This window comes from Gopherus evgoodei, chromosome 3, assembly GCF_007399415.2.
Source record: "Gopherus evgoodei ecotype Sinaloan lineage chromosome 3, rGopEvg1_v1.p, whole genome shotgun sequence".
Taxonomy (NCBI): Eukaryota; Metazoa; Chordata; order Testudines; family Testudinidae; genus Gopherus; species Gopherus evgoodei.
Window position 1 is genome coordinate 156,059,426 of NC_044324.1, and position 17,201 is coordinate 156,076,626.

The following is a 17,201-nucleotide window of genomic DNA, read 5'->3' on the forward strand; positions in this document are numbered from 1 at the left end:
CCACGACTCCCTTTTTCTACTATGTAGAGTAATTTGCATCATCCCTTCTTAGGATGCGTCACGCTACCCACCCACCCTGCATGCATACGCTGGCAGAAACATAGGTCTGCCTACATGTTGTCTCTCCAAACCCAGAAAGCTCTTGGGGAAAGCATCTAGAGCACTGTCCCTGGTCTATACCAAGTGCTTTGGCTGAAACTGTGCCCTGTCCTTATATGGATCATGTTTTTTGTCCCTCCTACACTGCCCCCTAAGGACACTAGAAGAGATAAGTACGCATTGTTGCCATGAATTTAAACTGGAATGGTGAGTGCTTAACATTCCAGAATATCAGGCAACTCATTTAGGTACCTAAAGTCCAAGTTTTCACAGCCTCACAATGCTGAGTAACATGTAAAAGTCCCACTGAAATCTTTAGGTCATTTTCTCCCACTCTTTTTGATGTGGAATTATACCTTGAAGTCAAAGGGACAGTTTGTGGAATACCAAGTAATTTAACTATTTTAGGAGTAGATAGTCCCTTCAGGTGCAATCCTGAGCAAGGGTGGTGCATAAACCACTTCATCCCTGGAATAGCCTCAGGAGGAAACATCTTCCTTCCTGTTACTCCATGCTGTAGGGGAAGGGGGCAGTTATTTGCTGCTAGCCTGTATCAGCAGTAAATAATGACATCCTGCCATGACTCAATTGCGCTGCCCAGGGTATTGCTCCATCCGTACCTTGCCTTCCCTACCCACATGCTATAAAGGGAGGAGAAAAGAGTGAATACACAGTACACACTCTTGCACACCCAGAGGCAAGATCCAGATAACCAAGCCAGAGGGGTAAGAGGGTTCTTACAACCTCTTTACTCCCTTGCATGGGCATGGAGCACAAACCACAGTCTAACCCTTATCATTTACTGTCAGCTTTGATGACTAAGATGAAAAAGCTGAAATGGAGCACAATTAAAGAACAAGTACAGTCCATAATCCCATCATATGAGTGATCTGAAGCAATGCTACTAATAAAACCATAAGATTAAATAAATGTTCATGGCAGTATTGAATGTCCTCATACAATTCGTAATATGTTGCTGCAACTGGAAAAAAGTTTAATATTTTTAAAATATGTTTAAAATCCCTTATGTTTCCAGAAAGATAAAAATGAGTTAGAGCTCTCCATAACAGAGGCAGAAATATCAGAGACAATGAAGTGTTTAAATTCCAATAAAGCTCCAGATGAAGTTGGTTTCCTGCTGAGCTTTATAAAATATTTCAGCCTCAGCTGATTCCAATTTTTTTCAAAAGATATTTAGAGATGCTGAGGTGAATGGGACCTTTTTTTTGCTATTATCAGACATAGCTGTTATCTTGCTCCTAAAATGCTAGCAATGCTTTACATTATCCCAGATACAGTTTTTTCCTTTAAAAAATTCAGTGGCCTTTATAACAAAATATTGTTACCACAGTTCCCTGCAGAGAATGACTTCAGCCTATGAAATATGAGAAGGCTCTCCACTTTACCCACATTTTATATTAGCCCTTTGCCATAGCTATTGGAAGCAAAAATGAGACAAACGGTATAAAAATGGGTGTGAAATAACATAAAGCAATGCATTATAATAGTTCTGATCAAACCCCAGATACTAACCTCTCTGCACTTTAGAGAGGTTATCAAAATCAGGAAATGCAGTTTGTTGAAGGCTGATTGGAAAATGTTCCTCCCCTACGCACACAGTGGAGAATGTTCAATTTAGGCATTTTAAGTTCTTGGATGAAAAGTGGACATTTTCTGTAGAAACTAGATACTTCTCATGAAAAAAGTAGCTCAGTCAAAAACAGAATTTTCCTTCAAAAAACAGTTTCAGCATAAAATTCTCAGCCCTAACTTTGTAGCTCAAGATCATCTCTATTTTATTTACTGTTCCATCTCACACATTTCATTGCAAAATATATATGTATATTTACCACGGTAGTCAGTTTTACTGGCTGTTGTTTGGGAGGGATAGCTCAGTGATTTGAGTATTGGCCTGTTAAACCCACGGTTGCGAGCTCAATCCTTGAGGGGGACATTTAGGGATCTGGGGCAAAAATCTGTCTAGAGATTGGTCCTGCATTGAGCAGGGGGTTGAACTAGATGATCTCCTAAGGTCCCTCCCAACCCTGATGTTCTATGATTCAAGAGTATGGATGAAGACTTAACTTTCAAAAACCAGTTCCCATAGGTACTAATGTATCTAACCTTTGCACACAGCTCTTGACAGACATTTGGACATAGGGATCACACTGAAAATGACTTCTCTGATCATCTTTATTTTCAAAGGTGGGAAAAGAATATGGCTTCTTTCTGAAAGATGCTACAGGTTAAAGTTAGTTACTATTAATAGAAGTAGTCGTTTGAGTAAATATGGTGAAATGTTTCCTGATTTTTTGAATGAATTACCTGGTTATTGGAGGAACTATTTTTCCTCTCTGTGGGAGTCAAAAGATAACTTGAAGGTCACCAGATCACAGAGGAGGGAACAAAATTGCGACAAAAGGGGCTGCTAACAGGGAGTTTTGCAAGGGAGTTCTCCAGGTGAAGGAGGAGCAAATACAGCATCTGTGGGGTAAGTGACTGTCTGTAGTGTGTGTGTGTGTGTGTGTGTTTGTGTTTGAGGGTTACTTGCTGTGTGCTGAGCTTGTGTTTCTCAGTCTGGTTGGTTGGTTGAAGGACCATATGCTGTGGCTGGCAGTTGGAGGCCATGAGCTTCAAAGGAAGGTTTGAAAGCTCGAAGCCTCTGGTAATTGGCTGAGCCTTAATCAGTGGGTGGGGCATTAACTCATGCCAGGGCTTTATAAAGTCACACACAAGCGACCAGGAGCTTGCAAACCGGGGCTGCTAACAGGAAGTTTTGCAAGGGAGTTTGGAAGGGGAGTGGGAAGGGAGGAGGGGTCCCTTATCGGTCCTACCTGTTCCCCTGTAGTCCCCTTAAAACCTATAATCCAAATCATATTCCCAAACACCTTTCTTTAAACCACTCTTCCATTAACTAAGAGACAATGCAGGCAGAAGCCCAGCAGCAGAGTGGGGGCTATCCAGTTTATTGTGTTGAGTGTAGCATGTATGATTACCTGCTTTATGGGCTGGTGGCATTTGTGTGCAGTCGGTGCAAGGAGCTCCTGTCCCTCAGAGACCACGTACGGACTTTGGAGGCCAGCGTGTTGGAACTGGAGAAGCTAAGAGAGGCAGAGAGGTATGTTGATGAGGCTTTCCGGGACACTGTAGAATTGTCCCACCTCCGCTCAGACAGCCTCTGTGCCGTTGAGGAGGAAGAAAGGCCCAGGGAAGCAGAGCAGTCAATGGGAGCAGAGGGAAACCTTCCCATAGTTGGGACCCTCCTTCCAGATGGTGCTGGGGTTGCCTCTCTCACTGAGGTTACCTCTCCGGGGGAGGGAACTCCAGTTGCTAGGAAAAGGCAGGTGTTAGTAATGGGAGATTCGATCATTAGAAACAGATAGCTGGGTTTGTGATGACCAGGAGAACCGTATGGTGACTTGCCTGCCTGGTGCAAAGGTTGTGGATCTCTCGAGGCATCTAGACAGACTTATGTGTAGTGCTGGGGAGGAGCCAATGGTCGTGGTACATGTAGGTACCAATGACATATGGAAGGATAGGAGAAATGTCCTGGAAGCCAAATTTAGGCTTCTAGGCAAGAGACTGAAATCCAGGACCTCTATGGTGGCATTCTCAGAAGTGCTCCCAGTTCCAGGCCCAGGAGCAGGTAGGCAGGCAGAGCTTCAGAGTCTCAATGCGTGGATGAGACGATCCTGTAGAGAGGAGGGGTTTACGTTCATTAGGAACTGGGGAAACTTTGGGGATAGGGGGAGCCTATACAGGAGAGATGGGCTCCACCTAAACCAAAGTGGAACCACACTGCTGGCACTAAACATTAAAAAGGTTATAGAGCAGTTTTTAAACTAGGAGATGGGGGGAAAGCCGACATCACAGAAACCTGGTGGACTGAGAGCAATCAATGGGACACAATCATTCCGGGGTAAAAAATATATCGGAAGGACAGATCAGGTCGTGCATGGGGAGGAGTGGCACTATATGTGAAAGAAAATGTAGATTCAAATGAAGTAAAAATCATAAGCGAATCCAAATGTTCCATAGAATCACTTTGGATAGAAATTTCATGCTCTAATAAAAATATAACATTAGGGATCTATTATCGACCACCCGACCAGGACAGTAATAGTGATGATGAAATGCTAAGGGAAATTAGAGAGGCTGTCAAAATTAAGAACCCAATAATAGTGGGGGACTTCAATTATCCCCATATTGACTGGGAACATTTCACTTCAACACGAAATACAGAGATAAAATTTCTCAATACTTTAAATGACTGCTTCATGGAACAGCTGGTACGGGAACCCACAAGGGGAGAGGCAACTCTAGACTTAATCCTGAGTGGAGTGCAGGAGCTGGTCCAAGAGGTAACTATAGCAGGACTGCTTGGAAATAATGACCATAATACAATAGCATTCAACATCCCTGTGGGGGGAAGAACACCTCAACAGCCCAACACTGTGGCATTAAATTTCAAAAGAGGGAACTATACAAAAATGAGGAGGTTAGTTAAACAAAAGTTAAAAGGTACAGTGACTAAAGTGAAATCCCTGCAAGTTGTATGGGCCCTTTTTAAAGACACCATAATTGAGGCCCAACTTCAATGTATACCCCAAAATAAGAAACACAGTAAGAGAACTAAAAAAGAGCCACCGTGGCTTAACAACCATGTAAAAGAAGCTGTTAGAGATTGTCAAGGTTTTTTCTCCCACTTTGAACTTTAGAGTACAAGAAGTGGGGACCTGCATGAACACTTCTAAGCTTAATTACCAGCTTAGGTCTGGTACGCTGCCACCAGCCAGAATTTAGTGTCTGGCACACTTTCTGTTCCCCCAAAACCTTCCCTGGGGAACCCAGACTGAAACCCCTTGGGTCTTAAAACAAGGATAAATTAACCATCCCCCTCCTTTTCCCCCCAGACTTTCCCATCCCTGGGTTGCCTTGAGAGGCTTCACACCAATCCAAACTCCTTGGATCTTAAAATAAGGAGGAATTAACCATCCTCCCTCCTTTCCCCCACCACCAATCCCTGGTGAGTTCAGACTCAATCCCTTGGATTTTAAAACAAGGAAAAATCAATCAGGTTCTTTAAAAAAAAAAAGCTTTTAATTAAAGAAAGAAAAAAGTAAAAGTCATGATGGAAAATGCTTTACAGGGTACTCAGATTCATATAGACTAGAAGGACACCCCCCGCCCCCGAGCCTTAGATTCAAAGTTACAGAAAACAGAGGTAAAAATCCTTCCAGCAAAAAGACACATTTACATGTTGAGAAAACAAACATAAGACTAATCCGCCTTGCCTTGCTACTACTTACAATCTTGAAACATGAAAGACTGATTCAAAAAGATTTGGAGAACCTGGAATGATGTCTCATCCCTCTCAGTCCCGAGAGTGAACAACGAACTGAACAAAAAGCACAAACAAAGACTTCCCTCCACCAAGATTTGAAAGTATCTTGTCCTCCTATTGGTCCTTTGGTCAGGTGTCAGCCAGGTTTACTGAGCTTCTTAACCCTTTACAGGTAAGAGACATTAACCCTTAACCATCTGTTTATGACAGAGATAAAAAGACTTCCTTTTAAAAGTGGAAGTTAAATCCTAGTGAGGCAAATAGAAAGGAGCACAAACACTGCCAGCTTAAGTGCAAGAGTGTAATAAGAAAAGCCAAAGAGGAGTTTGAAGAATGGCTAGCCAAAAACTCCAAAGGTAATAACAAAATGTTTTTTAAATACATCAGAAGCAGGAAGCATGCTAAACAACCAGTGGGACCCCTTGACGATCGAAATACAAAAGGAGCACTTAAAGACAATAAAGTCATTGTGGAGAAACTAAATGGATTCTTTGCTTCAGTCTTCACGGCTGAGGATGTTAGGGAGAGTCCCAAACCTGAGCAGGCTTTTGTAGGTGACAAATCTGAGGAACTGTCAGAGATTGAAGTATCACTAGAGGAGGTTTTGGAATTAATTGATAAACTCAATATTAACAAGTCACCGGGACCAGATGGCATTCACCCAAGAGTTCTGAAAGAACTCAAATGTGAAGTTGAGGAACTATTAACTAAGGTTTGTAACCTGTCCTTTAAATCGGCTTCAGTACCCAATGACTGGAAGTTAGCTAATGTAACGCCAATATTTAAAAAGGGCTGTAGAGGTGATCCCAGCAATTACAGACCGGTAAGTCTAACGTCAGTACCGAGCAAATTAGTCGAAACAATAGTTAAGAATAGAATCGTCAGACACATAGGAAAACATAAACTGTTGAACAATAGTCAACATGGTTTCTGTAAAGGGAAATCGTGTCTTACTAATCTATTAGAGTTCTTTGAAGGGGTCAACAAACATGTGGACAAGGGGGATCCAGTGGACATAATGTACTTAGATTTCCAGAAAGCCTTTGACAAGGTCCCTCACCAAAGGCTCTCACGTAAATTAAGCTGTCATGGAATAAAAGGGAAGGTCCTTTCATGGATTGAGAACTGGCTAAAAGACAGGGAACAAAGGATAGGAATTAACGGTAAATTCTCAGAATGGAGAGCGGTAACTAGTGATGTGCCCCAAGGGTCAATCCTAGGACCAATCCTATTCGATTTATTCATAAATGATCTGGAGAAAGGGGTAAACAGTGAGGTGGCAAAGTTTGCAGATGATACTAAACTGCTCAAGATCGTTAAGACCAAAGCAGATTGTGAAGAACTTCAAAAAGATCTCACAAAACTAAGTGATTGGGCAACAAAATGGCAAATGAAATTTAATGTGGATAAATGTAAAGCAATGCACACTGGAAAAAATAACCCCAACTATATATACAATATGATGGGGGCTAATTTAGCTACAACGAATCAGGAAAAAGATCTTGGCATCATCATGGATAGTTCTCTGAAGATGTCCACGCAATGCGCAGAGGCGGTCAAAAAAGCAAACAGGATGTTAGGAATCATTAAAAAGGGGATAAAGAATAAGACTGAGAATATATTATTGCCCTTATATAACTCATGGTACGCCCACATCTCAAATACTGTGTACAGATGTGGTCTCCTCACCTCAAAAAAGATATTCTAGCACTAGAAAAGGTTCAGAAAAGGGCAACTAAAACGATTAGGGGTTTGGAGAGGGTCTCATACGAGGAAAGATTAAAGAGGCTAGGCCTCTTCAGCTTGGAGAAGAGGAGACTAAGGGGGGATATGATAGAAGTACATAAAATCATGAGTGATATAGAGAAAGTGGATAAGGAAAAGTTATTTACTTTTCCCATGATATAAGAACTAGGGGTCACCAAATGAAATTAACAGGTAGCAGGTTTAAAACAAATAAAAGGACGTTCTTCTTCACACAGCCCAAAGTCAACTTGTGGAACTCCTTACCTGAGGAGGTTGTGAAGGCTGGGACTATAACAATGTTTAAAAGGGAACTGGATAAATTCATGGTGGCTAAGTCCATAAATGGCTATTAGCCAGGAAGGGTAAAGAATGGTGTCCCTAGCCTCTGTTCATCAGAGGATGGAGATGAATGGCAGGAGAGAGATCACTTGATCATTGCCTGTTAGCTTCACTCCCTCTGGGGCACCTGGCATTGGCCACTGTCGGTAGACAGATGCTGGGCTAGATGGACCTTTGGTCTGACCCGGTACGGCCATTCTTATGTTTTTATGTTCTTAAAATTGATGACATTACAATTTGGCACAACTGGAAAAGAACTTTCCAGGATGTATGTAGCTGAAATAGGGCCAATGGAGGAATGGACCATGCATTATTGGTAGCTAAATTGATAATAAAAATAAGAACAAGAAAACAAACCAAATAACAGAGGTGCCTGCATATAACATCACCAAGTTAAAATAGATGACAACACAATGAGAGTTTAGAATTGCGCTAGGAAACAGCTAACAGGTGCTTGAAGATGAAAATGATGAAACAGGAGAAAGCAAATGGGAATGTTTAAAGGAAACTCTCTCAAAAAACTGAGAAGTGATGGGATTGAGGAGGAAATACAATGAATGGTTGTTTAAGGATACATGTTTAAGGCTAAACAAAATTGTACACCTTGTGCTCCATGATCTATCTCTACTAGCTTGAGAGAACTTGGCTATCCAAAGGAGGCACAGATGGGCAGGAAGAATGTGATGCCATGAATTTGCCTCTTGTTCTATACTGGCTGCTTGCATGAAGGATAGTAAGCCACATTCCATACAAGAGGTATAGTGGTAGCACTCAGTCTTTGCACTTCCAGGAAATTCTGGAGGCAGATGCTGGCTGGTGTTCTCCTTACGGTGTTGTGACTTGACACTACTCTAAACTCAGAGCTATGTCAAAATGGCACAATCCAAGTCTTAGCTATGCTACCAGAAGTGATACCTAGCAGGATGTTCATAGGGAAATAAGATAGACTGTCACCATGTGCAGAATCAAATGACCATTAAGAAGCACAAAGTACCATCTAATCCCAATAAAGAGAAACAGTGCACCCAATCTGACGGATATATTTAGTGAGAAAGGAGAGACAATTTTTATTCCAATGTCTGCAATACAAGGGAGCAGAAGAAAGATATTTCCTCATATTATCAGGAATCATAAAATGTGTCAACAAAAGGTATAAGAAAATATGTGCCTTACTTGGTGAGAAAGGAGAGAGAGAAAGCATAGATGACAATATAGTATGTAGAAACATGCTACCAGAATAGGAATGGACTATTGACAAATGGACACAGTTGATGAAACCCAAATATAATGTGTAGTCCTAGCCACGGAGGATCTTACCTATCTCTGCCAGACATTTGAGGGTTTTGTCTTCTTTTACACTTAGGTAACATTTGTATAGCATGTAATGCCAATAAAGTCTCACTGCATTGATTTAAGCTCCAAATGGATAATTGGATCAAAGTCGATAACTGGAGTGAAAGTATGTATGCGTGTGTGATGGAACAAAGATCAACATTCTAAAGGATGACATCAGCAACGTGGCCCACCAGTGTTTGTAGGGCTCTTGTGTGATTTAAAACAGAAAGGAACGGAGAAGGTAGCTGAAAACATGATTCAGTGCAAGTAAGTTGTTTGTTCACAACTTGAAAAAAAATCATGGTGGGATTTAGTTTAAGGATCTGGAACTCAAACTGGGGGTTTCTTTGAAGGAGCTGGATAGTCCCAGTATTCAGGAAGCCTATAGAAAGTGGTACCCTACCTGCTGCTCAATCAGTCTGCTGATCTCAAAAGAAAATAGTGAGATGACATGTGGCTGAGAAAGTCACGGTTTCCAGAGCAGTTCTGAGATAGAGACTTAAGCTAGGTGAGAGAAGATGAGTGAGCACTAGGGTGGTCTCCAGCTGTCTGGGGAAGGGAGGCTCTTCCAATGGTTCCAAGTAGGGCCTGGTAGGAGTGTCTAGGATAGGATACGTACTTGTTGCTTTTCTCTTACACTAATTTGCCTTCTTTTTCACTGTAGTCTCACTACCTCACCTACCAGGTTAAGTATGAACTGATAACCAAAAAGGAGTATTATAAGATTTCTTGTTGAAGAGCTTTGTGTCCTTTGTCTGTTTCATACATGGTGATTTTAACATCTTTAGATGTCTTTTCTAAAGATTATCTCTCTCTGTCCCCTGGACTTTTTTACAAATTTTTCTCTCTGTTTCTCAGCCAACTCATATATTGGGCATTGCTTAGACCATGTTTTCTCTCATGACTTTCTTCCTCTGATTATTCTGATTCTCCTTCTCAGCTGGCTTATCACTATTTCAAAACATTTTCTTGTCCCTCTATTCCCTGTGCAGCAATTCACAGTCACAACAATTATAGCTCCCATGACTTATACTTCAAGAATCCCGTCTAGAGCTGTTGAAATAACTGATTTATTTTCTGGCAATTTTGAAATATTAAAAAAATAAATGTTTTGGGTTGATCTGGAAATGAATTTTTTTCTAAAATTATGGCAAATCAAAATTCTGGAAAAAAAATCATTTCAAGTCAAAGGATATATTCCTTTTCAATGTTGAATATTTTAAATTATTTTAAATTTTTAAAAAATAAATTTAAATGAAATGTACTGAGTACAGGACACGCTGTTGGCTGCAGGTGACCGGCAAACAACATGACTCAGCACAGTTCTGGGCAGTAGTCCCTATTCTAATGTGCTGACTGGGTGGTACCATGCTGCTTAGGGTCTTGGACCCATGTGAGATCATTATTTGTTGCCAACTCCAGCAGTTGTTCACCATGTGCAGTTGCATAACCCCACTTGCTATGATGATTATTAAAGTCACCAACTTACACTGCCGGATGCTTAAACCTTGAGAAAACTTGTGGACCCTATGTTTCACCCAGAGGCTTATATGCATTTGTGATTTGAAACCCACTCATTGTGCAAAAGGGTTTAGATTCAGTATGAATAGCATCACTGTATGTGGCTCGGTCATGTTTCACATGGAGACCATAACTTAACAGATTGAAACCAATGATCTTAAACTGACATGCTTCATTCAAAGCAATGTGAATTTCTTGTAGACAAATAGTCAGTTAGAACTTCCTTTGCCAGAACACCAATAAGTTCCCACTTGGCAGCAGACAACCCTTCAATATTCAGCTGTAGGACTTTTAGTGCCAGACCACTGGCTAGAAAATCATTGGTTGACTAAGATTCGTGGTAATTGAAATTCACTCTGCTAGGTGAATTGGATTGTCCATTTCTCCAAGCCGTAGACAAGCTGCCACTAGATACTTACAAGGGACACATCATCAATACTGATCCATCTTCCACATAGTCAACATCGTCCATTGTTGATTCAGATGGTAATGCGTCTTCCAATTATAAGAAGCGTACTGAAGCCTAGATGGAACTTCTGCAGGGCAGATTGGGACTCCTTTAGAGTACTTAAAACAGATAATTATAACCATCCCATTAAACATTATCTCTGTGGAAGATGAATTCCATACTGATGCAGTATGAGCAATCAGGTGAGCCAGAGATTGCGGACCATCTTATAGAATCATTGGATGCTGCTCACTGGGCTTGCTCACTGGGATGCTGCTCACTGGGAAGAAGTGACAGTGACACTTGACTTTACGCAATCAAGCTGGAAGAGCTGGAGCGCAATTCTTTAACTAGGTACAGCTCAATGTCCATGTGCACAAAGCAGGCCAGCAGTTACTCCAAATCAGATTGCCAGTCATCTGTTTGAAGGTCATCAAAGCTCTTGTTGACAGAGTTGTAAAATGACAAGTACATGATGAGTGTCTGCTTTTCCTAAGGAGTAATCCAGCCAATAGTAAGATGGAGTAATTCACTAGTCTGGAATTGTATAAAGAGCTGAATGATTTTAAAAAGGGTACAACTCCCATATATGATAGAATTGCACCTTAATTTATGAAACATCTGGGTCCAGCTTAGGAATGGCTTGTTCAGTTTTTCAGCAGAATTCTGTGGAAATCCAAACTGCTTAGAAGCCGGCATCAAGCGTAGGTCATTGCCTTGCTGAAACCTGGGAAAGAGCCACACTTGCCTTCAAGCTACAGACCAATTTAACTTCTAAGTGTCTGCTTTAAGGTGCTTGAGCATCTGATTTCACAAAGAATTTCACCAACTGTGGAAGGCATCCTGGCAAGCTGGTTTTCACCATGGTCGTAGTAAATGTGATCAAGTGCTGGCACTTACAACATTCATCAAAAATGGATTCCAACATAAGCTGAATACTGGTTCAGTTTTTCTTGATCTTACTGTGGCATACGATATGGTTTGGCACATAGTCCTTTTGGTGAAATTGTCTAGAACTATGTCAAATTGGTTTGTATGGTGCAATGGCTCTGCTTCTGAGAAATTGCTATTTCCATATGCATATTGGTGATAGAACAAGTGCTTGGAAGCACTAGAAGAACAGCCTTCTGCAAGGATCAGTTATCTCCAATATTATTCAACTTATATTTGAATGACCTAACATATACCAAGTCTCACAAGTTTGTTTATGCTGATAACAACATGACTCAGCACTCAGTCACACTTTGACATATTTGAGAATGTTTTGAATGCAGATATGGTGGCTTTGGCCGATTTTTGTCGTCGATGGTGCCTCATACCAAGTGGAAGTAAGACTGTATCCAGTGTCTTCCACTTATATCATGCACAAGCAGGCAGAGAGCTGAATATAGTTCTCAATGGTCAGCGAATAAAGCATGATTCATATTCAGTCTGTCTAGGCATCATGTTGGATAGATCATCACATGTCATGGCCATCTTACAAAGACAGTGACTAAGGTCAAAACACACAACAACCTGCTTGGAAAACTGTTCAGAACAACTTGGGCATCAATGCCCAAACATTACACACTTCAGCCTTGACACTCTGTTATTCAGCCGTGGAGTATTGTGGTATGGGCTCACTCTTCATACACAAGGATGATCAATTATAGTGAGGCGGTGTGGCTCCCCTCCTCCCCAGGGAGGGTTAAGCCCCGTCAGTCACGCCCCAGGGCGGAACCGCTGGGAGGAAGTCCCACCCCTCAAAGGGTCAGGCGGCAACCCGGAAGGATAAAAGCCGGGCCCCAGCCCTCAGTCAGGGCTTGGCCGCCGGCAGGAGCAGGCGTACCCACTGACCCTCATCATGGGGAAGCCGCTGCGGCCCGCGGTCGCTACGACGAGGAGCCGCCAGACCAGACCTGGCCCGCCATCCCGGAGGTATTCCTGGACCTACCACCCTGCCCTGACTAGGAGGAACCCATGGTGCTGGATGCCCCAGCGGACCAGGTAGGAACCGGGGGGAGGCTGGAAGTAGCCTGGGGGCAGCTGACTACAGTCAGGCTGCAGAAGGCCCTGCGCCGATGTCAGTGTGTTTCAGTCAGGATCCCCACCACTGACTGCCACTAGCGGTGTCAGCCGCTACTAAGGCCCCGGACTGGAACGCAGAGGAGTGGGTGGGCCTGCGTTCCCCCTGCCACCTGTAATCGGGTGGCAGACTCCCCCCCCCCCATTGACTTTGCCACTGCTCTGCCCTGCCCCAAAGGGCCAGAGCCGAGAAACTACTGCTGTGTTTGTTGGTGCCCCATCCGACCCAAGGGCTGGGCCCCTATTATTTAACTGTGCTGCTGTTCGGTCCCGCACACAGGGCCCGAACCGCCGGAGTGGACTGCGGTCCCGAGGACAGAGGCCCTCGGACGACGAGACGAGGCCGGTGTGGCTCCCCTCCTCCCCAAGGAGGGTTGAGTCCCGGCACCCCCTCTTCCACATCAATGGACAACTTAATTCCACGATGCGTATTATTTCATGCACACTTAAATTTACTCCTCTACCATGGTTACCAGTTCTCTGAAATATTGCTCCACCCAGTATTAGAAGAGAGGAAAGAGTAGCAAAGCTCTGATAAAGTTGCATGATATTCTATATCTACTGTTAATTAAAGGCTTGTTTAATCCATCACATAGTCATCTGCCCTCACAGGGCCCGTTGTGGATAAGTTTACCTGATGAGAAATTTATGATGGAAGATGCTTGGTGAATTTCATGGTCTGCAGAGAAAATGACGAATAATTCTCTCATCTCAATCCCCACTCAGCGTCAACCAGGTTTGATTTACTGCAATGGAGCCTTCTCAGCTGGTTTCATACCAGACATGGAATTTGTGCTGCAACAGAATTTCAGTGGTGTTTTAGCGACAGTCTACTGTGTTAATGTGGGCAGCCACAAACCAAGACACATATTTTTGAGGACTGAAAAATGACTCAACTTCCTGAAGGTCTTTGTGCTTTGAACATTGTTGCTAAGAACACTGTGACTTGGCTTGACCAGATTGCATATGCCAAATAAATAATAATAATGAAATTTAGAAGCAAAAAAAAATTTGTGAAAAAATAAAATTCAATTTAAAAATTGAAACAAAACATTTTGACTTTTTCAGAATTTTGTTTTGTTGACATGAATGTGTGAAATGTTTGGGTGTTGCCATTTGCATTTTTTGATAATAAAAACTTCAGACACAAATTTTCACCTAGCTTTATTCCTGAGTCTCCTGCTGTTTTTCGCTTCAGTTTGAGTGCTGTACTCTCCATTGTTTTTTAATTCTCTTCTCTTGATTTGACCGTTCCTCTTATCTTACATTTTGCTGGTCCTAACATTTCTCAGCCCTGTCTCTCTTCTGCTACTCATGTCACTTGTCCTTGCATTTGTGTTACAAAGCAACATTGGAAATAGTCCAAGCTGCCCTCTGCCTTACACTTTAAATCCTTCTTGACATACTTTACTGCAAACTTTTTTCCTATTAAGCAGTACTGCTGTACCTATTTTATCAAATCTAGTAGTTCTAATTCTCACAAACTTTCCTCTACTTCTTAACTATCCTTATTCACTTCCACCCTCCATCTTCTCTGCTAAATATTTTGCCTCATATTCGAGTGTCTAAGTCCATATATACTAGTACCTTATTTTAATTCTTTCATCTTTTCTATATCTACTGCTGGGCTTCTTGGAGGAACATGAAGCAATTAACACTTAAGTTTGTATCAAACTTCCAATCTATGATGTTTGAGTGGGTTAGTATAGCACACTTGTAAAATGTGTGTCAGATTCCCCTCTAGTGAATACTCCACAAAGAAGATGCTAACCTACTACACCTGCCAGCAACATTAGCCCAAGTGATAGTGGTTTGCTTTGGTTCTGTATTCTCCCACTCCTAGTGATCTTTGGTAGTAGTCATATTAGCAATTACTGGAAACAAGTCTGTCTACCCCTAATTTAGAGTAATATCAGAAAGTCCTTTGATTAATATTGCTAACTAGGTGATCTTGCTCTGTGGCTTTTCTTATTGTTAGCTCTAGTCTAGAATATATTCACAGCTGTAAGAACTACTGTGGCCAACATTAAGAAGTACACAATTTTATCTGAGATATCATAGTTTACCACGGCTCTTAGAAGAGGAAATAATTGTAATATCTTAGATCCTACTGTGCATTAGCTGTTAGTGAATGCCAATTTGTTTGAAAAGAGAATGACTCTAGATGGGTTTCTTAGAGTGAAATGCATGATTTGAGCTAAGATTATCCCATATTAATCAAAAATTAATATGGGAAAAAAGCTTCAGTTTTAAAGTGTTTAAAATATAAGAATATGAAACAGTAAATAACATAGTGGGGTTTTATTGTCCTTTAAAACTTTGCATAACATGATTGATTCATATATATCAACAATATTGAATCTGAAGGAAATTTCACGATTCCTACTATTTTATAATTTCAGTTTTTATTTCAACAATCAATACCATTAGAAAACTATTTAACACATCAGTTACATACCTAGCAAAATAGATGGAGGACAGATAGATATTTGGTTACTTTTTATTCAATACTCAAAGTACATTCACCTGCAAAATAAACAGTTGTAATCCTGCTCACTCTGTAATATGGTAACATCCAGTTAAATAGAAACCTCATGAATATATTCCTGTGTAATGTGTCTTTAAACAAAAGTGAACCATTGTAATTACTGTTTCATTTCTGATATTTATATGGCAAGGATTTGTAAACTTGTTAAAACTTCCTAAATACATAGTTTAAAAAAACCGAACAGGTTATTTATTATTATCCCTCAGTATTACACCATAGGGACTTTTTTTAACAAATAGCTTCAGAATATATAAGATCTTTAAGCATAAAAAGGGGAAAGCTACTGCCTAAAATTTATCCCCATGTCACCCATAAATCCTGACCAAGAACTGACTCTGTAGATTTGGGCAGTCAGAGGTTTTTGTTAAACCCTCTGTAGAATTCCTGCTCTCATGCACTCAAATGCACTCATTCTCTTTTGACTTTTCCTTAAAATTCTCAGTGCCTATGAGCACTAACTTCTGGAGGTCACTGATTGGATGTCTTGCACTCCTAACGTGTTCTTGAGCTGTTCATTCATACCCTTAGGGATCTCTCTAAATGCTCCAATAATCACAGGGATCATCTGTCTAGTTTTCCATAACCATTCCACTTTGTGGCATGGTTCTTTATACTTTGCTATATTCTCTTCTTGTTTCTTTTTTGTTTGTCTGTTGGTATGGCAATATGAGTTAACATGGTCTTGTTTGTCTTCTTTTCTACAACAATTTTGTCCAGACCATTTGCTTGCACTGTTTGGTGTGTGATAATTGCCAGATCCCATTAAATCTTAGCCTCTTCATTTTCTGGAGCGCTTTCAACTTGGTGGTCATAATATTGCATAGTTCATTTAAATCTGTACTTTCCACAAAGGCTCCAATGCAGACATTTAGCAAACTCATTGTGTCTGTTCCGATATGCTCTCGCAACCAGGCTCCTGCAGGCATTCAATACATGCTCTGTCATCTCTTCCTTTTTGGAAAAACGTTCTGCAGTTCAGGGAGCAGGTCTGTTGGTCAATTTTGTTTCAAACTCAATTAAGCTTTAAGGACTGCTCTTGTGCAATCATAATGAGGTTTGACATATCCTTCTATAAGCCATGAGTTTGTTAATCTTCTATCATGAACAGATTCAATCTCTCTCTGCCACTGTCCATGCATTGTTTTCTGTGTAAATCTTTCTAGTCTTTCTTTAATGATTTGATTCCTTTCTTTTACGCTTTCCTGGGCTGGCATGTATCCTTGGCCATCACTTGTTATTGCAACCAGATAATTTTTTACCCTGGCTGACTCCTGGTGTATTTTGATGTTATATTCTTCATTGTTAATTGACAGATAACAGACCTTTTCCTCCATCAGATCATTGGGTGTACATCCTTGACATTCATTACTCTGTGCATCACCAGGAGCTTTCTTGTTTGGACATCAATTTTTTTCTTCTCCTCTTGATTTCACTTGACCACTCCAGCAGTGTAACATACTGCTATTGCTTCATGTTAATGGCTCAGATAGCTTTGAGTTGAGTTTCCTCCTTGGAGAAAAAGGAGGAGGAGTTGTTGTTATAATAATAATCGAGACTTCCTGGCTGGGATTGGGATCCATTGTCCTAGGTGTCATGCAACGTCATAGTAAGAGACACTCCTGTTTCAAGGATATTACAATCTAAATAAAAAGAGGGAGAAATGGTGAGGGGGAACAGGAAGGATTATTCTCCCAGTTTTACAGATGGAGATCTGGAACTCAGTTATATTAAGTGGCTCATTGAAGGTCAGACTGGAA